A 16,357-nucleotide genomic window follows, 5' to 3' on the forward strand; every position below is an offset into this window, starting at 1 on the left:
CCCCTACCCGGAGCGGGGTCCCGGGGGGACCAGGCCCGTGGGTCCGGGTGGAAATGGTCCCTGCATCGGCCCTTCCTGCCAACCTGGGGGAGGCTCAATGTGACCCGCGGAGGACGGGAGCGTCCGCCGGACAGATGGCCTCCTGGCCGCGGGTCAGCGCGTGCGAGGGGGAGGGGTCCTGCGACCTGAGGTACGCCTGCTGCCGCGCACCCCGGGCCGTGGGAGCTGCCCAGGAATTTTTTACTTTTTACTTTATTTTATTTCTTTTGAGTAGGCCAGAGGTGGCATGGAAAGTCCTGGTTTGCAATCATCCCACAGGCCCATTCAGGGAAGCGTGTCTGGCGCCCAGGACTCGCGTGGAATAGGACGGGCAGCAGGGGAGTGGGACGCGGGGCGGCAAGACGGTGCGTGGCCCAGGGCGGCCCGGCCCTCGCCTGCAGCCTGTGTTCGCGCAGGGCCTGCTCCGAGCATCTGCTGGTGTGTACAGTGAGCGCACGGTGTGGCTGAGCAGACAGGATGTGGACAGACAGATGCCTGGCCTGGGAGGTGCTTGGCGGGATCGCAGGGGTCTGTTTCCTCAAACGCGCACATCCACGACACAGCGAAAGAGGAAGTAATGGTGCGTGAACGCACATTCTGACCGTTTTCCCATTTTTCTCCAGTGGGTCGCGGCTTTGATTCATTCGGTCCGTTTTTACTGAGCACTTACTATGTGCCAGGCACCGGCCCAGGTGTTGGGAATGCCGTGGTCAACCAGAAAGGCGTGTTTGAGCTTGAGCTCATCGTAGCCTAGGGCAGTGGTCGGCAAACTGCGGCTCGTTTGCCGCTCTGTTGACTAATGAGTTTGCCGACCACTGGCCCAGGGGGAAGGCCCGATAATCAACAAATAATCTTGAAATGACATCCAAACACGTATTTATTCAGAAGCATGTGCAGGCATTGTTTTAGAGGCTGTGAAGAAAGCTAGCAAACATAACTGCCCCTGTGGAACTTTCATTTTCGTGGGGGTGGGGGTGGGGGTGGGGGAGGAGAAGACAATAAAACGAGATATGTAACAAAAGATAGAGCCTGTTAAAAAAGTGCTAATGCGAAAGGAGAAAAAGAAGATAGGGAAAGAGGATATGAGATATCTGGTGGGGGTTGAATTTACATTCGCGTGGCCTGGGAAGGCCTCCCAAGAAGGTGCCTTTTGAGTGAGACTTTGAAGGGGTGAACCTAATCATTTCAAAATGCGACGCGTGCAAGGAAAAAAAGTGGAGTTGTGAGAAAGCAGAATGGGCCTTGATTTGAGTCGGGGGCTCAGGGAAGGAAGTGACGATTAGGCCGAGCCCTGAAGGAGGGTGAGGAGTTAACCATGTGTGGATCAGCACCGAGCTTGGCCAGTTGAGGAAGTGAAAGAGGCCTGTGTGGCTGGAGGGGGGAAAGGAGAGGGGAGATAAGTCTGTGGAGAGGTGGGTCGGATCACAGAGGGCCCTGGGGTCAGGCCTTGGTTAGGATGGTATCCCCAGTGTTAATAGGAACCTTTGAAGGGTTTTGAGTCTGTGACATAATGACATTTACATTTTAAAAGGTCTCTGGCATCCGCGTGGGGAATGTGCTTTGAGTTAAGCAGGTAAGGCAAGGCTGTCAGTGTTGAGTGGCCTAACTACTTGATCGCCTTGGAAAAGTCTCAATCAGGCAGCCTGGGGGAGATCCCTTTCCTCACTGAGGCTATTTTGCCCAGCTTTTAGGAATTAGCATTTATGGAGCCGCATGCTAGGTGGGGCAATCAACTTTAGAGACTTTTACGAACACTATCATATTTAATCCTCTCTGCGCCCTGACAGGAAGGGGTTGTCCTGCCCCTTGGCAGATAGAAGCCCAGAGGGACAGAAAACAAGCCCAGAGGGGGTAGACAACTGATCTAAAGCCACCTTTGTAACACAGTCTGCTTTCAAACTCCCGTCTGCCTGAGTCCAGAGCCAGTGCATCTTGCTTCTACAGCTTGCTGACAGAATCATCTTGAGCTATGTAACCTCTCTGTGCCTCAGTTTCCTGTTTGGGAAAGCCTCAAGCTTCCCCAGGTTACCTAAAAATAAAAAGGAGCTATCTCAAGAGGTTGTCATGCGGATCACATTAACTAATCCATGTAAACATTGTAATGAATAGCTCAAATATTAGTTGCTACTATTATTTAAACATTTTATTTTTATTTATTTTTTTGGTATAGCAAAGGTGGAGATTTATTGAAGAACAAGTACAGACTCCCACGTGGGGAGGGGGAAAGAGTCCCCTTATTTAAACATTTTAAACATCCATGCTGCCTCTCAGCATATTTTGGTCATTTTGGATGAGATTAAATATGTAGATAATTAAATTCTGGAATTTTGTGAGACCCCCTGTTCCCTCCCTTTTCCTCTAAATAACTTAATGCCATGTTCCATGTGATCAATCATTCAACATTGATCTCCCATTTCATTCGTGACACTGTGCTAGGATTTATGGATACAAAATGACTTCCATCCCTGAAGCTCAGGGGACCCAGGGGAGGTCAGATATTTTAAAAGATGAGCTACAATGTACTTAGTAAGTTCTCCAATGCAGCTGTAATTAGAGACTTGTTGGGAGTAATAAGAACTAAAGACGGGGGGGCTTCAGGGAGGAGGTGACTTTTGAACTGGGCTTCGGAAGAAGAATAGGAATTTTACAGGCAAGACTGGGCAAAGGACATTCTAGGTAGAGGGTACCATGTGTGAAAACATGGAATCATGAGAGGCTTGGTTTGGCAATGAGGTTGGAAAGCTGAGTTGGAGCTGTAAAAGGCAGGTCAAGAAGTTTGGATTTTAGCCCTAGCCGGTTTGGCTCAGTGTACAGAGCCTCAGCCTGTGGACTGAAGGGTCCCGGGTTCAATTCCGGTCAAGGGCACATGCCTGGGTTGCGGGCTTGGTTCCCAGCTGGGGGCCTGCAGGAGGCAGCCGATCAATGATTCTCTCCCATCATTGATGTTTCTCTCTCTCCCTCCCCCTTCCTCTCTGTAATCAATAAACATATAAAAATAAATAAAGTTGATTGAATTTCCTTTTAAAAAAAGTTTGGATTTTATTCTGTAAACCATGGAGAGCTATCAGGGAATCTTAGATACATCAGATACTAACAGTGATGGGTGCTGCAGTTACAGAGCAGAGACAGACATCATATTGGAGGTGGCTTTATAGGGTGGGATCACCATGCTTCAGGGTCTGGTTCTCAGTTTTGTAGACCCCAAATTCAGTTTTTGTAGGGTGCTCAGAGCTGATTGGGTCCCAGGAGACTGACTTACTAATCAAACTTGGAAGAGACTGATGCATAGACTCAGGGTATTAACTGGCCATGAGAAATGAAACTGCAGAATGACAGATGTTTTTGTCCTCTGGCCATTGCCTCCCTGCCCCCACCCGTTTCAGACCCAGGCTGGGACGTGCTAACAAACTCTTGCTCTTCAATTCCTGTTTGTTTTTCTCAGGCTCCATGAAAACTAACCCTTTCTGTTAACATAATTTTTTTCTCAAGCTCTGCATACTGTAGTCCACAATGATTATTAATTGGTAGAATGAATGATTCCATATCAATTGGGTAGGATCCTGTGTTTGTGACACTTCAGGAACAGGAGGAATAACGTTTTTAGACTTAAAATGGTAAAAAGGGGTTTCCTCAAATTGGGTTCCTGGAGGAGGTTTGCATTTATTTATTTATTGAGTTTATTGGGGTGACATTGGTTAATAAAATTATATAGGTTTCAGTATGCAGTTCTATAATACATCATCTTTATATTGGATTGTGTTCATCATCCCAAGTGAGGTTTGCCCATTTCTAAGTGGCATGGGTAATTTTGTGGCTAGGGGCATGGGGTTGTGGACAGATACATTGGAAGTTGTTCTGGAAACAGTTCTTTGTACTTGAGAGTTTTTTTTTGTGTGTGTGTGTGTTTTTAATCATTACCTGAGGATATTTTTTCCCAACTTTTAGAGAGTGAAGGAAGGGAGGGGGAGAGAGAGAGAAAAACATGATGGCAGGGACACACTGATTGGTTGCCTCGGGGATCTAACCTGAAACCCAGGTACCTGCCCTTGACTGGGAACTGAAGCCATGACCTTTCGGTGCCCGGGCCGACGCTCTAACTGCTGAGCCACTCCAGCCCGGGCAGGTGTTTCCATCCACGCTGGAGACAGAAAGGAAAGTAGCAGTTCCTGTGCCCTATTCTTCCTGGCGGCAGGGAGCTTTCCTATTGGGTTGCAGTTTTCATGAGGTTTGAGCCTCTTACACTCTTTCTGCTTCTGAGACACTGGGTAGAATGGTGGACCCTCTAGAGTTTTCAATCTATTTTTCTACAGTGAAAAATGAAAACCAAATTGACCAACCAAGATTGTGGATTAATTTTCTTTTAAAATGTAAAAATTTCGGAATATTCATGCCGAAGCACTTAGGAATTGCAGATAGGTATACAAAGGAAATAAAACTAACTAGACCCGGAGCTACTGTCAACATTTGAATATTTAGTGTTTGTATTAGACCTTTATCTTCGGCTCTATCTGTATGTGTAAGTTTGTTTCAAGTTTATCTTTTCCTACAGAAGAATAGGAACATCCTGAAGAGGAGAGAGTTCTGAGTGTTGACATCTGTGAGCTGGAGCAGTTGCGTGCACCCCAAATCTCTGTTTCCATTTGTGGACATCTGGGCTCTCTAGGAGCGTAGGGTGTGATACCCATTAGCTAATGACTTTTGAGAAATGTTTTCAGGGGATCAGAGTGTTGCTTCAGCCAACCATTCACTTTTATTTGACAGTGGGAAGTGTGTGTGTGTGTGTGTGTGTGTGTGTGTGTGTGTGTTGAAGTGACATAGCTGATCCTTTTTATGACTCAAAGAAAAGTTAATGAACACCTTCCAAGTTTGGTATCACCACAGAGTCATTTCTCAAACCTGTTAGCACTGTGGGCTGTCCTCATTCACTGTGTGACTTTCGGTAAATCCTTTGCCTTCTCCAGTTCAGATTCTGAAGGTGGTGTAACAAGAGGTAATGGCGGCCCCCTACCTCGCATTAACACACTCTAGGAGTTGAAAAGGATAATGACGTCTATATGTGCGACTGATTGTGGAAAGACTGCCACATTGTTGAGTGAAAAAGTAATCTGTTGACTCCCAGTAGTCTGCTGACGAGTAGTTGAGTGAACAGATTAACTCCTGGCCTCCAATCAGTATGTGTGTGGGGCAGGGTGCCTATAGGACATTGTAATTTCTGCTTGTGAGAGCTTCAGGATCATTGGAGCCCCTGAAAATTTTCTGCGTAGCCCAGAGGTGGCATTAAGGGTCTTCTGCAAAAATAAAGCCACAGACACCACCCTAGCTGGTGTGGCTCAGTGGATAGAGCGTCGGTCTGCAGACAGAAGGTTCCCAGGTTTGTTTCCAGTTAAGGGCACATCCTCAGGTTGTGAGCTCGATCCCCAGTAGGGGGCGTGCAGGAGGCAGCCAATCAGTGATTCTCTTTCATCATTGATGTTTCTATCTCTCCCTCTCCCTTTCTGAAATCAATAAAAATATATTTTAAAAAAATCACAGACCCCCACACCCCAGGTTTAACTCAGAACAGCTCACTTCCTCTCTGCAGAACAGAGTTCACTGTGAGATTCCTTACCTCTGAATAGTGCGATTGGAGTGGTTTTTACTTTTTTCTTTGTGTTTTTTTTTCCCCCCATCATATGATTTTTTTCTATAGGCTTATGTGTCTTTACATAAGCAAACAAATAATCGGTAAATCTATTTTCATTTTAGAGACAAACATTGAATGCCCTAAAGCAAAAACTCAAGCTTTCCAGAACTGTGTCCCTATAGAAGACAGTGCTGTTGCAGCTGGCCACCCCAATCTGGTCACATCTCAAAGGCGATGTTAGAGATGCGATGTTAGAGATGCGGCAGACACAGCCCTTCCGGGCAGGTGAATGAGGCCAGGACCTCCTACTGCGCTAGGCCCTGAACTCATCTGGGAGGAGCTGAGGAGCAGAGTCTGACTTGGCTTCTTTTTCTTTTTTCCGTTCAGCAGTTGAACAGTTAAAGTCGTCATCTGCATGGTTTGGCTTCCAGCTTCGTTTGTTGTTGTTTTTCTGTAAGAGTGCTTTTAAAGAAATCACTCCTTTTGGACGTGGTCCTGGGCCTTCTCCGTTAGACCCAGGGCTCAGTCTGCACATGGACGTGGAAGATGCCGGAGGTCTTGGTGTTACACCCTGGGCACCGGACTCTAAAGAGATGGGGTTCTTGTGTGTAAACCTCACTGGGATTTCTCCCTTTCGGGGGCTCAGCCTTTCTTGGGGCTGAGGTGGGAGGACATTTCTTCCTTGTATCCACCCAGTGTTTGGGCAGAGGCGCATTTTACCGCATTGCTCTTGGCAATGGAGCTGGATGTGGACCAGTGGAGTGACTCGCTCTGCTTTTACTGCCCAGGTTTGCTGCTGTTGACAGCATTCTACTTCTTTCTGCCAATTCAGTTCCTGAAGTTGAAGTTGTTCCTTAAGCAGGCTGAAGCGCAGAGAGGGACACCGGGCGGGGGTTGGGGGGTTGGGTTGGAGGGGAGGGGCTTGAAGGTAGATGTGGATTGTAATGCAAGCCTCTCAGGGCTGTGCCAGGGCCTGCAGCACATCTGACTGAGGCAGCGCTTTGGCATTTTCAGGGAAGGGAGTCCAGGAGTGGGCAGCGAGCAGCTGTTCAATTCTTCTGGGGTTTGGCCCAGCCCAGGCTCTGGTCTGCGTGAGCAAGGGCCACCCTCTGCCTTTGCCTCCTTAGACAGACTGTCCAGACCTGACCTGAACTGGCTGAGGTGGTAAGAGCCGCCGTACTATCTGACACTTTAGTAAGGCTGTACACCCTCAGGCACGTAAACATATTAGATGCTACTCTTAGTTTTCATTTTTATTTTTTTGTTAATCCTCACCTGAGGATATTTTCCATTGATTTTTAGGGAGAGTGGAAGAGAGAGGGAAAGTCATAGAGAAACATCGATGTGAGAGAAACACATCAGTTGGTTGCCTCCTGCATGAACCGTGACCAGGGCCCGGGCTGGGGAGGAGCCTGCAACCAAGATACATACCCTTGACTGGGTTTGAACCTGGGACCCTTTGGTCCGCAGGCTGACACTCTAGCCACTGAGCCAAACCGGCTAGGGTGGTACTGTTATTTATTTATTTAATATATATTTTTATTGATTTCAGAGAGGAAGGGAGAGGGAGAGAGATAGAAACATCAATGCTGAGAGAGAATCATCGATTGGCTGCCTCCTGCACACCCCACACTGGGGATCGAGCCCGTGACCCAGGCATGTGCCCTGACCGAGAATCGAACCGTGACCTGGTTCATAGGTTGACACTCAACCACAGAGCTACGCCAGCCGGGCAAGGTACTGTTCTTTTTAATTAGAATGTTTACTTGTGTTTAAGATTCTGTGGAGCCGTTTAGGAACTGGGCCATCACTGACTGATCAGTAACCCACAGTTGCTTATGGAAGGTCCGCCTGGGCCTCCCCTCCCGCGGAGCGACCTGTGGAACATAAAAGAATCCTGTGAGATGAACTTTGCCCTCAAGGGGTTCCCCCACAGAAAGCAATTACAGAACACTTTGCTTCCAGACCAGAAGTGTCTTAAGGGGGCTTTTCTTGCTGAGGGTGGTGGTTACTTTCACACAGGTCACCCCTGAGATGGCTGGGGTTACCTCTGGGGAACATTCTGTGGTGCTCACAATGGATCGAGTGGCCATTTGGGAGGAGGGAGGTGGTGGCAATGATGTAATCTCATCTTTCTTTTGTTTTTTAATCACTCGATATTTTTCCATTGATTTTTAGAGAGAGGGAAAGACAGAGAAATATCGATGTGAACCACATCGATTGGTTGCCTCCTACAGGAGTCAGAACAGGGCCTGGGCTGGGGAGGAGCCTCAACTGAGGTACGTGCCCTTGACTGGAATCGGACCCGGGACTCTTCAGTCCGCAGGTGGACACTCTATCCACTGAGCCAACCCGGCTAGGGCTTCTTTCCTTACTTGTCTCCCTTTGATACTGTTCCTCTGAGCACCAGTACTTTAGGAGAAGGTCGCTTGTCCACAAATAATGAATCCTAGGGCCTATCATGCCACCATTGTAGCTCCATTCCTCTGAGCCTAAGGCTTTTGCATTTCCACTTTAAAATATTTACACCCCTGGGAGAGGTCAGACTCTTAGCAGTTCATCACCAAACAATAGCTCTAATTATCAGGAATTAATTAAGTCGGCAGAGAGAAAGACCGGGGACCCCAGTCAGGATCCTAGGGGCAAGATTGCCCAAAGGGACAACTCCTGCTGGGCTGGAGGGAAGTGAAGGCAGCAGGAAGCTCCTAGGCACAACAGCTGTTGCTGGGGCTGGTGCTGAGCCCACCTCCTTGCTGACTGTAGGGCCACCCTGGGGTCCTGCTGGCGGAACATAGGGTACAGCACTGGTACAGGGGGCTCTGAGGCAGAGGGGGAATTTGAACTGAGTCTTAGAGGGTTGGGGAGGTTGTTTTTATAATAAAGCTCAGTTTAAGAATTTTTGGAGCATTCAAGAAGAAAACAAGCCCTCGCCGGTTTGGCTCCCTGGATAGAGCATCAGCCTGTGGACCAAAGGGTCCCTGGTTCGATTTTGGTCAAGGGCTTGGTCAAGGGTGTGTACCGTGGTTGCAGGTTCCTCCCTGGCCCGGAGCCCCGCTCAGGGTGTGTGCAGACAGCAATGTGTTTCTCTCACCTGGATGTTTCTCTGTTTTCCTCTCCCACTCTCCAAAAACCAATGGAAAAATACTCTCGGGTGAGGCTTAACCAAAAAGAAGAAGAAGAAGAAAACAAACCCCTCACAATCCCTTATGATAGACAGCAAAAGGGGAGTGGCCTAGGCCTAGATTCCCAAGGTTCTCAAGAGCCTATCCAGACAGTTGGAGCTCATGCCTGGGGAAACGCTTAGGTTTGTGAGCAGAGAGAGTGACGTCATGAAAATGGTGTTTGGGGAAGATTGCTCTTAGGATGACCTTGGGGAGGTGGTAGGGAAAGAGGTAGCGAGGACAGGGCCGAGGAGTGGGTGGGACACATGACATCAGTGAGACTTGGTTGAGGCGGATGCTCTCCAGCCTCTGTGTGGCTGCCTTGACTAAGGTTTCCAGTGCTTCCAACCTGGTGGGGCTTCAAGTACTGTCTGTGACTTTGGGCGGGGTGTCCGCAGGAGAAAGGGAGGGAAGGGTCTTCAGGTTTGTGGGTCTGGTGATGAGCTGGGTCGGATCCTGCACTGGCCTGCGTCTCAGACTGTGACCCAGGCTGGATGGAGCCTGTCTGTTCCCTGGTCTGTGCGAGCGTAGCTGTCAGTGTGCTCAGAGCTTTCCCCTGAGCCTGCGCACATACCGGGCGGCCCCTGAAACCCATGTGTTCCATCCCCTTCTTTCAACCTCACTTTCTGTCTCCAAAGTCTTATCTGTTTCTCGGAACCAATTGTCCCTGATTCACAAACCCATTTGGATGGGAAATGCTTATTTCTAAATGGTTTCTGTTTCATTAGGCTTCTAGCTGGTTTTAAAAAGCCTTTTGCCAGATGAGATTAGTGGAGAAGTAAGTTTGACATCATCAGCTTCTTATGATCTTCTGGTATAAGTTGTGTTTTGAGATTGGCGTCTCTGATGTATTCATTTCTAGAATAAACATTTGAGTGCCCATTATGTGCCAGGCACTATTTCAGGCATGGGAATGCAACAGGGAACAAAATAAAGAAAAACCTTACCTTCATGGAGCTCCTATTCTGGTGTGTGTGGGCTTATAGACAGTAAATAAAATATAAAGCCTGAGAGTTGGTGAGAAGTATTTTGGAGAAAAACAAAGCAGGGATGGAGGACAGGGAGGCTCGGTGGAAGGGGAAGGCAGAGAAGCCTCACTGATAAAAAGACCTTTGAGCAGAGATAAGAGGGAGGTGAGCAGGAGCCAGGCCTTTATCTGAGGGAGGAGCCATCAACGTGGAGAGAAAAGCAAGAGAGCTAGTCCTTGAGGCCCGAGAATGCTCGAGAGTTTATGGAACAGCCAGGAAATCAGTGGCTGGGGCCGAGTGAGGAGGGGGAAGGCCGGGAGAGGAGGCCAGCGATCCCACGTGGCTTGTAAGTCCCAGTGGGGCCCCGAGTGTGGGTGAGATGGGAGGCTGCGGGGCTGTGCAGAGCACAGTGGCCTCAGCCTCGTTTGGGACGGTTGCCCTGGCTACTGGTGATGGAAGCAGGGGCGCTTAGCTCTCCATGAAGAGTGGGCATCAGAGTCGGATCTGGGAGCCTCTCCCAGGCTGGCTGCTCGGCCGCCCAGGACTCACTCAGTGCCCTTATTCTCTAACCACTCAGGGACTGTCTCGGCTTCGGACCCCTGGGGCCCACTGCACTCCCGGGTCAGTCTCCAGGTGCGCCCACGAGCCTGCATCGTTAAGCGTTTATGGGTGGTTTTGGAGGCCGGTGGCCCCTGGTCTAAAGACAGTTGTTTTCTATCCCAGACAGCATCAGTCACCTGGGTGCCCCCACCCCTAAAAATTCTGATGTAATTGGTCTCAGGTGGGGTTAGGCATTAGTGTTGCTCCCTAGATGTGCATCCAAGGCTGGAATCACTCGTTGGAGGGTTACATAGCCTCATGCCTGGCCTTTGATGGAGAGATTTCAATGGGTAACTGAGTAGGAGACCTCAGCCTCTCTGAGAAGGCGAGGGGAGGACGGGAGTCTTTCATAGTAATGAAAACTCTCTTCAGTGTATATACTTTATCTCATTTGATTACCTCGCATCTCTGGGCCTTCATTTTCTTTTCTAATATATTTTTATTGATTTCAGAGAGGAAGAGAGAGGGAGAGAGAGATAGAAACATCGGTGATGAGAGAAACACCGATTGGCTGCCTCCCGCACACCCCCCACTGGGGACTGAGCCCGCAACCCAGGCATGTGCCCTTGCCCAGAATTGAACCCCTCAAGTCCGCAGGCCGATGCTCTATCCACCGAGCCAAACTGGCTAGGGCTGGGCCTTCATTTTCTTGCTACAGACTCAGTGACTTAAATTGAATGGTTTCCCAGGGTCTCTGGCTCTGACAGTTCTTAATCTTTCTGGTCCTAGAAGGACTACTAATCTAGAACAATGTTCTAGAACAGTGTCGCCAACCGGTGGTCCGAGAGGTTCGAAAGGTTGGCGACCGCTGTTCTAGAACACTGTTTTCTAATCTTGGTCTTCCAATACCCTCAGGTGCGTCATAATTATGGCAACGGCTGTGGTGACTGCCTCAGTACCAAATTGGAGGAAAACGTGGGCCACCTATAACAGCACCTTGGGAAGGCAAGGGTGTTGGGAATCTGAAATGTGAAACCCAACCTCCTGGGTCAGAATCCCGAGTGGAAGGGCCGCTTGGTCCTTGGAGGCCTGAAGGAGTCTGGGCTCTGGTCTTGGCCCCGCCCCCCCCACACTGGCCGGTTCCTTGTGCGGTGGGAATCATGTTTTGTAAACTGTAAAGCTCCTATAAATCAACGCATATATAGGGGTAGGGTGACCTGGGAGAAGCGGCCTGGTGCTCAGGTGTGCCAGCTCTGCTCTGCAGCCAAACTCTCTTAACTGGGTACAAGAGACGGTCCGGATAACCTGGCAGAGTCCAGTGGCCTCAGGAGCCAAGGTTAACCTGGAATAAATCACCGGGCACGCTCGCTCATTGGAGAGGCTCAGAACTGACTCGGGACATCAGATCTGAGACACCTCGGCCGCAGCCCTGGGCTCTGACTTTTGTCCTCATTTGGACAGCACAGTGTCTGCGTGTTAGTTTATATTTTGAAATGTGAAGGTCGAAATAAGGAGGAAAAACTTCAGGAGAAAAAAGTTTTTTCTTTTTTTAAAAAATAATTTTATTGCCCTTTTAAAAAAAAATTTAGTTAATCTTTATTGTTCAGATTATTACAGTTGTTCCTCTTTTTCCCCCCTATAGCTTCCCTCCACCCGGTTCCCACCCCACCCTCTGCCCTTACCTCCCCCAGCACTGTCCTCATCCATAGGTGTACGATTTTTGTCCAGTCTCTTCCCGCACCTCCCACACCCCTTTCCCCCGAGAATTGTCAGTCCACTCCCTTTCTATGCCCCTGATTCTATCATATTCACCACTTTATTCTGTTCATCTGATTTTTTTATTCATTTGATTTTTAGATTCACTTGTTGATAGACATGTATTTGTTGTTCATAATTTTTATCTTTACCTTTTTCTTCTTCCTCTTCTTAAAGAATACCTTTCAGCATTTCATATAATACTGGTTTGGCGGTGATGAACTCCTTTAGCTTTTTCTTATCTGTGAAGCTCTTTACCTGACCTTCAATTCTGAATGATAGCTTTGCTGGTTAGAGTAATCTTGGTTGTAGGTTCTTGCTATTCATCACTTTGAATATTTCTTGCCACTCCCTTCTGGCCTGCATAGTTTCTGTTGAGAAATCAGCTGACAATCGTATAGGTACTCCCTTGTAGGTAATTAACTGTTTTTCTCTTGCTGCTTTTAATATTCTCTCTGTCTTTTGCTCTTGGCATTTTAATTATGATGTGTCTTGGTGTGGTCCTCTTTGGATTCCTTTTGTTTGGGGTTCTGTGTAATTCCTGGACTTGTAAGTCTATTTCTTTCACCAGGTGGGGGAAGTTTTCTGTCATTATTTCTTCAAATAGGTTTTCAGTATCTTGCTCTCTCTCTTCTTCTGGCACCCCCATAATTCAGATGTTGGTACGCTTGAGGTTGTCTCAGAGGCTCCTTACACTATCTTCATATTTTTGGATTCTTTTTTTTTTTTTTTTGCTTTTCCAGTTGGGTGTTTTTTGCTTCTTTGTATTTCAACTCTTTGACTTGATTCTTGCGGTTCTCTAGTCTGCTGTTAAGTCTCTGTATAATATTTTTTATTTCAGTCAGTGTAGATTTAATTTCTAGTTGGTCCTTTTTCTTTTTTTCTTTTTTTTTTTTAAATATATATTTCTTTATTGATTTCAGAGAGGAAGGGAGAAGGAGAGAGAGATAGAAACATCAATGATGAAAGAGAATCATTGATTGGCTGCCTCCTGCACGCCCCCCACTGGGGATCGAGCCCGCAACCCAGGCATGTGCCCTTGGCCGGAATCGAACCTGGGACCCTTCGGTCCGCAGACTGACGCTCTATCCACTGAGCCAAGCCGGCTAGGGCAAGTTGGTCCTTTTTCATATCCTCGAGGGTCTCGCTAAATTTATCAGCCTTTTCTAGGAAATTCTTTAAAAACCTTATAACCGTGGTTTTGAACTCTATATCCAGTTGTTTGTTTTCCTCCATTTCTTTCCTTTGTCATCTGTTTCTTTGTCTCCGCATTTTGGCTGCTTCCCTGAGTTGATAGAGTGGCTTTGTGTGGTAGGTGTCCTGTAGGGCACAGTGGCTCAGCCTCCCCAGTTACCTGAGGTGGACACTCTTGGTGCACCCCTTTGTGGACTGTGTGTACAGCCTTGTTGTAGTTAAGTCTTGATTGTTGTTGGTATCACTGGGAGGAAAGGCCAATTGGCTGTGAGGATCAGCTGTGTCTACGCTGGGAGAACTTCTGTGCTGGAGACACTCTTATGAGACAAGACTTGCAAAATTGCAAAACCTCTGTGCTCAGCTTGGATGGGGCAGCGTTTCAGGGCGGAGCAGACAGCCTTGGTTTCCCATCAGCCCTGCCCTATGAGGCCCCTGGGTCTCAGTGTCCCTCGATAATCGCTGCAAGCACCTATGAGAGAAAGCCGCCCTCGAGTTTCGCCCGCTGCCAGACAGTCCAGTTTGTCCCTGAATGAGTCGGGGTTCCCAGAAACTTGCCCAGAACTGGAGTTCAGTGCAATTGGGAGCTTCCTTCTCCCTCCTGCTTTAGAAAGCCAGCCGTGCACTCAGCCTCCCATGCATTCAGCAGTCAGTCCTCTCTGTGCGCGCGCGCCTCCGGACCTCTGCCTTCCGCAGCTCCCGAGTCTCGGTGTGCTTTCTCTTTTCCTGACAGTCCAGATTCCCCCTGAATGAGGCTGGTTTCCCAGCATCACACCCGGGACTGGAGATCAGTGCAGTCAGGAGCTTCCTTCTCCCTCCCACTTTAGAAAGCCAGCCGCGCACTCAGCCGCCCGTGCACACTGCCGCCCGTCCTCTCCGCGTGTGAATCTCCGTACCTCAGCCTTTTGCAGCTCCTCTGAGTCTCAATGTGCTTTCCTCTTTTCTTCTAATTGTAGAATTTCCACTCAGCCAGCTTTCCTGTGGTTCTGGATGGTGTCCGTTTTGTCTTTTAGTTGTAGTTTTGATGTTGTGCGAGGCAGCAGTTTAGGTGTTTACCTATGCCACCATCTTGGTTTCTCCTGAAAAAAAGTTTTTTCTATTTCTCTTCTGTAGAATTGGGATAATCGTTTTTTGTTCCTTCCCTTCTAGATTCTTCCATTAATATTGTCTATATCTCTATTTAGAATCCAAACTAAATTCTGGTTTGTCAAATTTGAGACAGAAATGAAGTTCAGCGAGGAATGCAGGAATAGGATTCGAGTGAACAGAATTAGGAATGAGGCTTTTTAGTTTGACATTTGTGGGTCCAGGTACCCGATGGACCCTTAACAGGTCCCCCCCCCACCCCCACTGGCTGATTAAACTGGAACCTGGGGCTGTGTCCAAGCTTCGGTTTTCTTCAAAGTGCCCGAGGTGACTCTGATGTTCAGCTAGAGTTGAGGACCACCTAGTTGTTCTTCTTTTTTTGTTATTTTTTAATCCTCACCCTAGGATTTTTTCCATTGATTTTTAGAGAGAGTGGAAGAGAGAGGGAAAGGCAGAGAGAAATATTGATGTGAGAGAAACACATTGATTGGTTGCCTCCTGCACATGCCCCAACCAGGGCCCGGGCCAGGGAGGAGCCTGCAACCGAGGCGCATGCCCTTGACCAGAATCCAACCTGGGGCCCTTTGCTCCGAAGGCCGACACTCTATCCACTGAGCCAAACTGGCTAGGGCTAGTTGTTGTTTTAGTTTATTTATTGCTTTTAGAGAGAGAAGAAAGGAGGGAAACATCGATTTGTTGTTCTACTTATTTATGCCTTCATTGGTTGATTCTTGTATGTGCCCTGACTGGGGATCGAACCCGCAACGTTGATGGATCGGGACGACCCTCTAAACCAACTAAGCTACCCGGCCAGGGCAGAGGACCACCTCGTTTTAAAAATGGGTTCTGCCAGTTTTTCCCTCATCTTCTCTCATTTGCCTCCCCTCCTCAGTGCTGTCCCTTCCCCGCCTCTCCCCACCTGTGACGTTCCCCCGCTTACCTGTCCCTTGGTCCGTGCCCACTCCTTGACCCTGTGCTTCCCCTGCTTCAGCAGGCTTCTGAGCACGGCAGAGTGCGCTGTGTGGAGCCGACAGCGCCCCTCATTTACCTTGTCCCTGTCCCTTGTGCATGCTTCCAGTCAGCCTGACAGTTAGGGGTTCGGCAGTCTGCTGGGACACTCTGAAAAACTGTCTGGCTTGCTGGCCACTGAGTTTGGTGGCATAATAATTAACAAACACGTGTTTGCTGTGTTTAAGACATTGTAGTAACAGCTTTACCAATGTTAACTCATTTAATCTCCATAACACTCGCTTATATGCAGGGACACAGACACAGATGTGAAGAGACCCGCTCAAGGTCACATGGCTAGAAAGTAGTCGATCCGGGATGAACCCAGGTTGAGGCTGCACTGCGAACCTCCACACTGGGCGGGGAAGGAGGGAAAGTCTGGGGCTGGGACACGGTTTGTCTTTGACTACATTTGGGGCCTGCATTGAATTTATGTTGGAGATTTTTCTCAGGGTTTGACTTACACTATTATTATTATCATCATCATCTTAACCTACTTTAACATTTACCTTCAGGCCTAATTCAAAGACATTTTTCTTTTTCTTTCTGTAGGTGGTGTTTGGTCACTAAACCATGTGCCTAGGTGGAAGTGACTCCTTTCTCCACGGCTCTGCACCCCCAGCAACGCTCACCACACCCTTGTTTGGAGAGCATCACTGAGGTATGCAGTCCAGGCTGACCTGGGCCGGCCTTCAAGAGCTGAGAGTTTGGACACAAGTGATTTTGTTGTTGTTGCTGCTGTTCCTTGGTAGTTATTATTTTAAATTATAGTCAAACATACATAACAGAGTTGAGCATGCTAACCTTTTTCAGCACTGTTCAGTGGCATTGAGAACATTCTCATTGTTGTGAACCATCACACCGCCATCCACTTCCGTTACCATTTCATCTTCCCCAACATGAACCCTGTGCTCATTGAACATGAGCTCTCCCTGCCCTGGCCGGTGTGGCTCAGTTGGTTGAGCGGTGTCCCATGCACCAAGAGG

General features: G+C 48.3%; 1 protein-coding gene across 5 annotated transcripts in view; it reads left to right on the forward strand.

The window, feature by feature from the left end:
* The window catches only part of ZNF592 (zinc finger protein 592), a 49,067-nt gene that overhangs the window by 646 nt on the left and 32,064 nt on the right, over nucleotides 1–16,357 (forward strand). For 2 of the 5 annotated variants that reach the window (XM_080651735.1, XM_080651738.1), the window contains exon 2: nucleotides 15,924–16,032. The exons of 2 other annotated variants lie outside the window; for them this stretch is intronic. The gene's annotated coding sequence lies outside the window, so the exon portion shown is untranslated. Of the gene's footprint in view, nucleotides 1–523; nucleotides 620–15,923; nucleotides 16,033–16,357 lie in introns of those variants that run through there. One more of the 5 variants, XM_080651736.1, reaches the window with a different exon arrangement.

This window comes from Plecotus auritus (genome assembly GCF_963455305.1).
Source record: "Plecotus auritus genome assembly, chromosome: 15".
In the NCBI taxonomy this organism is placed as follows: domain Eukaryota; kingdom Metazoa; phylum Chordata; class Mammalia; order Chiroptera; family Vespertilionidae; genus Plecotus; species Plecotus auritus.